Source organism: Elephantulus edwardii, unplaced genomic scaffold (genome assembly GCF_000299155.1).
Source record: "Elephantulus edwardii isolate Elephantulus edwardi_28Jun2011 unplaced genomic scaffold, EleEdw1.0 scaffold00083, whole genome shotgun sequence".
Classification (NCBI taxonomy): domain Eukaryota; kingdom Metazoa; phylum Chordata; class Mammalia; order Macroscelidea; family Macroscelididae; genus Elephantulus; species Elephantulus edwardii.
The window spans coordinates 11,112,457-11,123,757 of record NW_006399833.1 but is presented as its reverse complement, the minus strand read 5'-3'; positions in this window follow the sequence as shown (position 1 = coordinate 11,123,757).

Sequence of the window (11,301 nt, the reverse complement as noted above, 5' to 3'; positions counted from 1 at the left end):
AGGGGAAGACCCTCTATGAGATGGATTGATTTGGTGACTGGGGTAATGGGGATGGGTGTGTCAGAGGCGGTGCGGTTGGCGCAGGATAGAGCAGGGTTTAGAGCTGTTGTGCATAGGGTCGCTGAGTCGCAAACGACTCGATGGCACATAACAACAACAACATTTTTCAAGCACTTTCTTGGTAGTTAATAGAACACTATCTGTTATATTAAAAACTCTTTTAGACTTAGGGCAGAAATAGACATGAAATACAAATACAGATAAAGAATGTTATGACTTGGGAGCTATTAGAAGATGACAAAGGGAGGAAGTAATTCCAGGGGAGCTGAGAATGTTGCACCTGAATTGACATTTTTTTATACCAAAGAACAGAAAAAATAAAGCACAATAATGGGTCTTTATCAGGAAGCTTGATGTACTAAGACAATAAAGTCAGAAGGGTTTGGGACCAGTTAGGGCACTCAGTGTGTCTAGCTATCAAATTTAAATATAATCCTGTGGAGTATGTTTTGTTTATTACAGAGGAGTGCTGATCTATTTAGAAAAGTAACAAGATTAGAGAAGACTGGTGGCAGAGAAACTTGGCATTTAGAATAGGCTTATTTTTTTTCATTAATTAAGTTGCAAATTATTATTTTGTGACATTCTGGCCAGCCAGAAGAATAATTTATTTTAGTAAAAAAAACCATCCACTCATTTTCTTACCTTATCTTCAAAGCCATTATCTGTGACTGGAATTGGAGGCTTTCCAGGATAGCGATAAAGAATGAAATCCCGACTAGATAGGTAGAAAATAAAAGTAGGTGAGAAAACACAACTTGGTTTATGTTAAGAGATAATGATAAGTACTTGTGTTTCTTAAACTGTATACTTACACAAAATAATCCAAATGATTAGTAGGAGATAATACAAATGTTTAAATGTTAACTCTAGGTGGCTGATTGCCTCCCAAAAGATCATATGTAACTTCTGGGGACTCGCCTATATTTAAACTAGATTCAGCAAATATTTTTTTATAAGGGGTCAGATTTTTTAGGTCATACACTCTGTAAAAACAATTTTGCCTTATGTATTGAAAAAGCACCAAAGACAATGCATAAACATTGTATGTTCCAATAAAACTATACTTAAGACACTGCTGTTGTTGTGTATTGTTGAGCCAGAATTAACTCACAGCTGACTCTTCAGTAGGCTTTCAGAGGCAGTAAACTGCATGGGAGACGTTCCATCCTTCTCCCAAAGAGCAGCTGGTAGAGTTGGCAATGAAGCTTCTTATCATCAGAATGTGAATTTTATATAATGGTCATTAAAATTAAACATCATTATCTTGACTTTATGCTTATAAACATAAAAATATTTGATACTTCATTACTTTTTACATGTAAAATTCAGTGACATCCATATTTAGCATGTTGTCCAACCAACATCTGTTTCTAAATTTTTCTATCACTGTTAACAGTTCAGTGTTCCTTAAGCAATGAGGCCCTCTTTCTCCATTCCTCACCACCACTAATCACTCATAAAATTTGTCCTATATATTTGCATATGTATCTATTTCAATTTTTTAACTCTTAAAAAATATATAAAAATTATCCTTGGCTCAAGGTCCCTACAAAACCAAGAAGCAGGCATATTTAAAAGCCTACCTCAGATTTTAAAAACAGCTCTTCTCTACTGTTTTTAAGTAGATGGTAAAGCACTGACTTTGACTAAGTTCATAGAACAAGAGGATTCTGATGCCACTAAGGCATATTGAAGAATTGTGAAAGGTTTTTAAATCAAATTCATTGCATAAACAAGCAATGCCCACTACATTAACTTAAATATAGCTAGTTTTCAAAACCCCAGTTATGAGAATATCACTTTTGCAGTTTCAAAAGCCAAGACCTAACTTAGAAAGCAATAAAGTTGTATTTCTCAGACTTATTTCTCTATTATTATCTCCCTTAAGGAGTCTAGTTTATTCTCAACTATCAAATGAATTTTTAACACTACAGATACACTTCATAATCTGTTTATATACTGTGGCCATTTGAAAGATCACAAATCATAATAGCTTAGATTCTTTTTACACCTCCCTCCCAAATTTCTTCACCCTTCTGAAACATACCAGGCAAGAATCTTACTAAAAGATAAATATTCTGATTTCCTACAAGAATAAAACTGGCAGACTTTACAGTCCTTAATTCTTCCATCCAAAAAGATGAAAAGATAAAGAGGGCCTCTATAAAAAAGTTCTCCACTCAAAACCTATACAATAAAGCTCTTCATTCGAAAACTATAGTAAAATTGCATTGCTTAGGCCTCTTCTATTAAGAAATCAAATCTCAAATTCCCACAATCATAAAGTGACTTTAACAGAACTATCACATACAATGTTTTTAATGAAAAAGGCATACAACTTACCTGTAGATTAATGAAAGAGCTTTTATTTCCAGCTGGCCAGCACTTTCCTAAACACAAATAGTGGACAAAGGTTGTTTTTTTTAAAAAAATCTGTATCTAGACCGAAGTTTCTAAAAGTTCAAGGTTTTATTTTGTTTTGTTTTAGTGAATTAGCAATGCTTTAAGGGGAAAATGTGTAGAAAATACTGTAATTTGCTTTGAGGCTTGGATATTGTGATCGCTACTCAACAAATTTATAATTTGAAAGATTACGGTAATATTAATTCTTAAGTCATTAAGCAATAAGGACAGTTAATATGAGATGCTTAAGAGAATAAACAAAAAATGTTGTCTGAGAATACAAAGGTAACAAGCTATTCAGTATGTTTAAACCAGAATTAAGGAATTAATTTTATCACATTAAAATTCGTTCTAAATGTTTATGGGTCTTGCTCTCACAAAAGGAAGGGTAACTAAAAATCAGGGGAAATATTTAATAAATAAAAATGATGTCTTGGTAATATTCATCACTATCATCTCCTCCCCTATTAAAGTGAAAGGCTGAGGCTTATCTTTTACCCAAAAGGAGAGGTTTCTAAATTTCTTGTGCTATTTTTCTGAATAAAACTGTTACACTTAATTCTGCATATACAGCACACCAACTGTGCAATTACCAACCTATAAACCTTTGCAAAAAGCTATTAATGCAACACAACTAGCTACTTAAGAAAGTATGTTGGCTTTGACTAAAGTGAACTAGCAGAATGAATTATCTAGGTTACTAGTACAGATACTTGCAAAAGATTAAGCCCCCCATATATGGTCTTACCTTGGGATCACCCAACCGTTCCAGGTATTTCTCATAAGATCCCTCCACATACTTCAAAAATAAAACAAACTTTACTTAACCAAATACATAACATTACTGATATCTGATTATATTCTGTAATATTATCCTCCAATGCGGTTTGGGGTTTTGGTACAGCTTGAAATGTATGATATTAAATTACTTCTTTGCATAGCACCTCAAGCAGACTTGTACATACACAAAAGTTACAAGCAGGGCAAGGCTAAGCAATAAAAGTTCCCTAGAAATTAGTCTCAGCTTATCCAAATACATCTCATCAAATAGTATGCCTATGAGTTTCTTTTGAAATGATAACTTGACAAGTTCCATAAAACAAGTAAACCAAATAATTATAAGGATTTCAAATTTGATAGAAGACATACACTTATAAAGTTAAACTGAGAAACTTTAAAGAGAATGTCATTAGTTTAAAAAAAAAATCCAGGACACAAAGGATCTTTTGAGGTGATGGAAATATTTAACCATGAGAACTTTATCTTGACAGTAGTCATAATCTCATCAGGACTTTGAACGGGTTGGACACTCCCCCATCGAAGAGTGAATTTTTACCCCAAATAAGCGACTATTTTGCTAAAAACAAACAAACAAAAAGATACAAACCCAAAAACCAAACCCCACAAAACTCATTCTGATTCAGTGTATCTGGGCTAGGAACGAAAATTATCAGCTGAGGGTACAACTGGAACTGCTTTGAAGTCCTAACTTTTTATGACTATTCGAAAGTGAAAATGAAAACCTATTAACTTAAAAATGGTGAATTTTATTGTATGGAAAATGCAACTCAATAAAAAGAAAATTACATCACTCCACTTTTTTCACTTTCTTTGTAAGATTTAGTTACAATCCGCATCTAATAAACTGCATATACTTTGAATGCACAAGACAGATTTTGACTGATGTACTGATGAACCTATCACTAAAAATCAAGATAGTGAACATGTCACACTCAGCAGTTTACTTGTATCCTCAAACGTGTCTATTAATTTACTTTGTGCAATTACAGATTACCCTGCAATCAATCAAGCTATCTGTATTTTTATCTCAGCATTATAAATAGATTTATCTATTGTTTTAACATTTTACTACATCCTAGCTACTCAAAATGGAGTTCAAGAGCCAACAGCATTGTTAAAAATGGGGCTGCAACCAAAAATCAATTATTTTCACCTGCTCCCCCAGTTGATTTGTATGCACAAAAATGCTTGAGATGCACTGCTTTGCACCATGGTCTTGCATCTGAAGTAATTTCATAATCTTTTCCCCAGGTGTGGCAGGGACTATCATGAACTCCAAGGTTACTAAGTTTTAAAGTCAAGAAGCCTTTTATATAGCTTTAAAATTCACTGATACATTTTTTTTACCTTGAAAAATTAAAGAGTAAACCTTGAACGGAGGGCAAATACCCACAATAAATAGTTAAAATAGTACTGAGGGGCAAGGTGTGATAGAAGCAGTTACCAACCAAACAAAGCCCAGGTGAAAGGGCACAAGTCAAATAAGAGCTTGATAAAACCTCCAGCTTTGTTAATAAAAACAAACTTGTACAAAAGTTGTCTTCTAGAATGTGTTTTTGCTTTAAGTCAATGCTTAGTGAGAGCTCCAATTACTATAATTTATCCCATAAGACTAGATGTTTAGGACTAACTGCTTCCTTAGTATTAAGCTTTCTCAAATTGACTAGTTGAAGGTTACTGTGCACAGAGTGAAGCAAGAGAATAGAGGGGATTCCTACTGTTATATAATTTTAATTTTGTATTTTAAGACATAACCAAACATTTTCAAGTTTATTATTACTCAAGAAAACAGTGGTAAAAAAATATAAAAATGGAGACAAAATTTGACTTTTTAGGTTGTATATATGCGCTGGGGAAAGATAGTTATGAGTGCAGATTAGTCTTTCTCCTAATTTTAAAAGCGTACAAAACCATCTAATTCAGAAAGGTATTCCAAAACAGTGACAGAGCAAAGCCAACCTTTGCTACTGAGGAGAATGCGTGATAAAATTTTGTTATCATATGTAGGTATTCCCACCTGCTACACATTCTCTGTGGAAAACTCTTCCCTAGGTATGTATTCTACTTACAGACTCAAAAGTTTGTTGGTTTTCCCTCATAAATGAGACACAAGCCTTCCTGATTTCCAAGTGATGGACCTGGCTGCAAAACAACTAAAAAGAAAAATCAGCTCACTGTCAGTGTTCACTGGAAATAAGTTTCCAAATAAAGACTTTAAAAATTGAGACATTAAGTTCTGATAATTATGGTTTGTTTATTTTTCTTTAAAAAAAGTCTTTAGCAAGACTAAGCAGAAATTATTCTTTCAAGTCCCCCACCCTTTCAACTCAAACAGCCTGAAAAACTTTCCTTAGTCATGAAATTTAAAGTAGGAGTTTGCTTATTTCACAGTTTGCTTACATTTCAAAGTGTTCTTTCTTATTGCTTCTGCATTCCAAACTAGCATTCATAGTAAAGACAAAACAATGTATTTGAACTATTCAGGAAAAGCATGCACTAAACTAAGTAGACAATCTCATTCCAGGATCTGAGACGCCTGAATGCTTTCACTAGAAAAACATTTTGTTTATTTCACAGCTCAGAAACCTTTTGGTTCATTACAGGTTACACTTAGCTGTGAACTATGCTAAATCTAAAATTCAGAAAACTCAGTATAAGAAAGATATGTTTGTTTTCCTTTTACCTGCTCCGAAATAGCCCGAAAAAGGCAAGAGGCATCCTTGGCAGTCAGCTTTCGAAACAGCCCTAAGCTGCCTAAATATTCATCCATTGAAGCCTCATTCAGAGACTTTTGGCCGCAGTACTTTTTCCACCCTTTTTGCATTGTGCAGAGGGAGGGAGGGAAAATAATGGAAATGCAGCAGCAGAAGAAAAACAGGTTGAAGCAGCAATGATGGCTTGCTTATGCAGGTATCCAGAAAGCAGTCTAAAGGCTAGGTATGAGAAGGCAGTTGGAGTCAGCACCACAGCATCATAGGTCTCGATAACAGGAGAAGCAAAAGGCTGTCGGTCAAGTTGGAATCCTGTGAAAAGAAGAAGAAGAGCTGATGCTCCTAAGGCTAGGGAACTCGATCTGAGGAGACACTGGAAGAGAAGGTGCAAGCAAAGCTACCTTGTTGAAGAAGGGTGGGATTAACAAAAGCAGATCAAGGCTGAGAGAATGTACAAGCAGCTGAGCATGGTGATCAGAAGGGAGCCAAATCTGCTGCTTAACTCAGGGCAACTGCTGCATGAGGACCACAAAAAGAATGGCAATAAGGTTCAGCTGTGTAAGAGTCAGCCTCTAAGATCTCTGCCCAAATTTCCTACTCTCTTCTGAGTTTCAGGGTTAAAAATCCTAACTTGATTTACTAGTAAGCTTTCCCAAACCAACTTAACTCAGTGTCATCCAGTTGGAACTAACAGTTGACCCCCTATTATCAGGAGGCTGTAAATCGCACAAGAGATTGCCATTTTTCTTTCTCAGCCTCTGGTAGATTCAAACTGCCAGAAGAATGACCTCTAAGCTGGCTGTACTATGGACTAGTACATCAAGAGTTTCTTCTAAGCTTTGTGTTGTTGTCGACTGCCTTCGAGTCGAGCATGACTCATAGCAACCCTATGAACAAAAGGCCTGAAGCCTTCTATAACTATCGACATTTATTAAAGTTCATAGTTTCTGGAGGCATATTGTTTAGGAAGTGAATGCCACTCCTGCTTCCAACTTCTAAGCTTTAGTATTTTTTTAAAAAACCAGTCAATCTCAATATTGGGTGTGGGATGGGGGTGAGTGATGTGCAGCAAAGTTCAAACTAAATCAAATGCCAGAACAATCATGAGGGTATTTCAGGTGTGAATGACTTAGTTCTCCTAGGTAATAAATAACCTTTGCTAGACTCACAGACATGAAATCTATCGTTAGAAACTCAGAACTCGAATAATGCCTCCAAACTACTTAAAACATTGACAAAAAAGGAAATTCAAAATAATTTAAAAATAAAAATTTATTGTGGAGCATGTTAAGTTAAAAAAATTCGTTCTAGTAAGCAGTTCATGGCACAACTGAGGCATTAGACACAAATGTTTTAATGTCTTCTTAGGGTATTTTGCCAGAAAAAAAACCCCCAAAAACAAACAGGCTCTGAATACTGAGAAAACCAGAGCAAATACTTTTAAAATTACATAAAAGAGTGTCTATTGATACTATTTTATTCCACTGAGAAGTATGTACTTATTTAATGAGACCAGTGGTATATGTAGTGCATTAGTGTTGTGCCACTAACCAAAAAGACTGTGGTTAAATTCCACCAGGTGTTCGGCAAGAGAAAGCTGGACAGACTTCCCCTAAAAAGATTTAGAAGCCCAATGGAGTTATTACACTGCGTCAGAATCAGTTCGAAAGTTAATGAGTCTATTTTGATGTTGAAAAAAATATGGTTCTGAAGAAGTGGCAGTATTATGGTGGTTTCAAAATTACTGTTCTTGTATCCATGCACCCAATAGTAATCATTAATTCCTTCTATAGAGAAAGCATTGATAATCATTTTTCTGTAAACAGACAAAATTTAGGACTGGTAGAAAACCCCAAAATCTTGATTACTCAAACTCACTGCTGTCAATTTGGGCCTCGCTGTAATTTTCAAAGACTATTGTTGTTGTTAAGTGCCATCCAGTCGCAGGTGACTCATAGCGACCCTATGAAGGAGAGTCCTCGACGCTTGGGTGCCTTTCATCCTCTCTCCAGGTTCATAGCGTTTCCGGAGGCAAGCTATTATGGAAGTGGATGCCACTCCTTCTTCCAAGTTTTAAAGACTAGAAATTATAATAAAAGATTGCCTATCTTTTTCTCAGAGTCGCCAGTGAATTCAAAACACCTGACATTTGGCCTTTGGTTGGGCAAAGCAACCTGCTCCAGACTACATCATCAAAGTTCCCTTTTGATTACCGTAGCCTTCCAATTTCAAATTACTTCAACTGTTTTCTTTATGAAACTGTAAGTCTAGCAAAGTTACTTTGTTTTGCAAAAGTTCTTTTGATATAGAATGAGGGAATCACCATCTTTTAAGGCTAAGAAAAAGACTTAAAAAGTTAACTTCTTTCTGGCATTTAAACATACATGTAGAGGTAGAATGAAATCACAAAATCTTTATACTACTGGGTTTTAAATGAAAAATCAATTGTATAAAACCTTTAATAACCAATATGCTTTTGAAGAAGAAAATCTGGAGAGAAGGAAACAGAAAAGTATTAGGAGAAAGAACTGCAATAAAAAAGAAATAGAGAGGCAGAAAGACAGTAAGAGGTACAAGGTAAAGGAAAATTTAACATCCAAACGAAGGAGATAGACATAGACCCACAGGACAATGGTTAACCGATTTTAGGAGGTGTAAAAGAAATCCAATGGAAGAAAAAAATATATATATTCATAAGCAGTGCAAGAAATTGGAAATATACAAAATGGAAAAAGATAACCCTAAAAAAAAGATTCTCAACTTATACTTCACACCCTGTACAAGAATTACAAAAGGATCATGATCTCAATGTAAAATAGCTACAAAATTTTGGGGAAAATAGGTGGAAATCTTTAAGACCTTCAGTTAGATAAAGAGTTCTAAACTATGAAATTATAAAAGTTTTGATTACTTGGACTTTATAAAAAGTAAAAGTGTCATGCATGGGCAAGGAGGAAAATGTGCAAGAATGAATAAATGAAAATCCAAAATCTCTATAAACTTCCATTAAAATTTCAATTAAAAAAAGAAAAAGAAAAAAGTTTAGTGTCTTCTCTGCAAAAGACTAAAAAATAATTCCTCAACCTCTCAAACTTATTGTCACCAAGTTGGAATCAACTTATACCTGGCCCTCTAGCAGGTTTACAGAGACTGTAAAATACCCGGGAGGTGATTTCCCCCAAAGAGCAGCTGGTGGATTTTAACTGCCTGACTTTGAGTTAGCAGCACAACTTCTTAGTCACTAGCTCACAGTTAAGGGAAATACAATTCACAGACTGGGAGAAAATATTTGTGAATCACCTATTAGATAAATAAAACCTTTGTATCTAAAATATAACAAATCTTAAAAATCAACAATAACTCAGTTTAAAAAAACTAATCAATGTTTTAATAAATACTTCACTAAAAAGAATGGCTAATAAGCACACAAAAAGATATAATAAAAAAAGATAACAAGTATGAAGAAACTGGAATCATCATACATTACTGGTGGAAATATAAGACTGTACGGTCATTTTGTAAAACAGCAAGACAGTTTTTAAACTCAAAACAAAACATTCCAAAGTCACTGCTGTCAAGGGAATTCTGACTTAATGGTGACCCCAGGCCATCTCAAAAAGTTAAACATAAATTTACCATATGATTCAGAAATTCTACTGCTATATAGCTACCAAAAAGAAATTAAAATAACATTTCCATACAAAAACTTGTACTTAAATGTTCACAGCAGAATTATTTTTAATAGCGAAAAACTAAAAATAATCTAAAAGAACATCAACTGGTGAATAGGTAAACAAAATGTATTAGTATCCACAGGATAATTACGGACCTACATGAGAGACAGCATGAAAGGCCATATAATATATAATTTCACTTCTATGAAATATAACAGACAAACCTAAGTATAGAAAAATTAAGCAGTTGCCTCAGACTAGGGTACTATGTATTGGCTACACATAGGAACAAAGGTTCTTTTTTGGTAAAAGCTATTCTAAAATGGGATCTTGGTATTATTTATGCAAATCTATATATTTACTAAGTATTATGTGTTGTAAGCATAAAACTACTAAATTTTTAAAAACCTTAATACACAATCTACCTACTACATAATTCGCATATTTAAGTATATAATTAGTGGCTTTTAATGAAATAAGAATTATTTCACCAAAATCACACTTAGTCCACTCTCAATACCTTGATAAGAAAGAAATCCTACATGCTGTAGCCATTACCCACTAAATCCTCAACCACCTCCCTGCAGTCCTAAATCTATTTTTTGGTCTCAATGCCTAGATTTGCAGTTTGTACAATGTAATTATATGTATTCTTTATAACTAGGTTTTATCATGAACATCAGATTTTTAAGGTTCATCCATATATAGACGCATGTACAGTATTTCCTTTCTGTAGTTAAACCACACATTGGATATTTCAACAGTTTCTATTTTGGTGTAATAATAATAAAGAAGATATAGATGTAAAATAAACATGAAAAACTTTGACACTTGCAATACCAAGTGCTTATAAGGGTGTGAGCTACAGAAATTTACACACTGCTGGAGGGGTAGGGGTGGGAAGGGAGAAAAGTGCAACAATGAATGAATGGAAATCCAAAGTCTCTGTACATTTTCATTAAAATAAAAAATGATAAAAAAAAGAAATTTACACACTGTTGGAGGGAATGTAAAATGTTATAGCCACTATGGAAAATAATTCAACAATTTCTTATAAAGTTTGAAATAAGAGTTACCCAGTAATCTACTCAAAAGTAAAATTTATCTCAGACAAAATCCCATATTTAAAAACTTATAGCAATTTTATTGATATTCATAATCATCCAAAACTCAGGCATCATTAAAATGACAATGGACAATCTAAGTATATCCATGGAAAAGACTATTTGGTGGGGGCTGTGGGGGTCAGGCACTATTGATAAATAAATTAACATATACACAACTCAGATGCATCATGCATGGTGCTTACCATGGCCATGCATTTGTCAAAATTTATAAACCTGTACAACAAAAACCTCACCAATTCTACAATGTGTAAATTTAAAAATAAAACAAGAGGAAGCGATAGAATTTAGAACTGTGAAGCCCATAAAACACATAAGTAAAAAAAAAAAAAGAGGGAGCTCAGTCAAGGAAAGCGAACTATAACTTAGAGGAGGTTTCCACAAAGTAAATGAAGAAAATGGAGGGAAAGAAAAGAAAAATGTTGCTACTAAAAGGAGAATTCTAGCATTGCAAGAATGACGGCTTAGATTTAGAATTAGGGTCTATGAAGTAGATAGAATAATAAAAGCCAGAAGGAAAAAAAA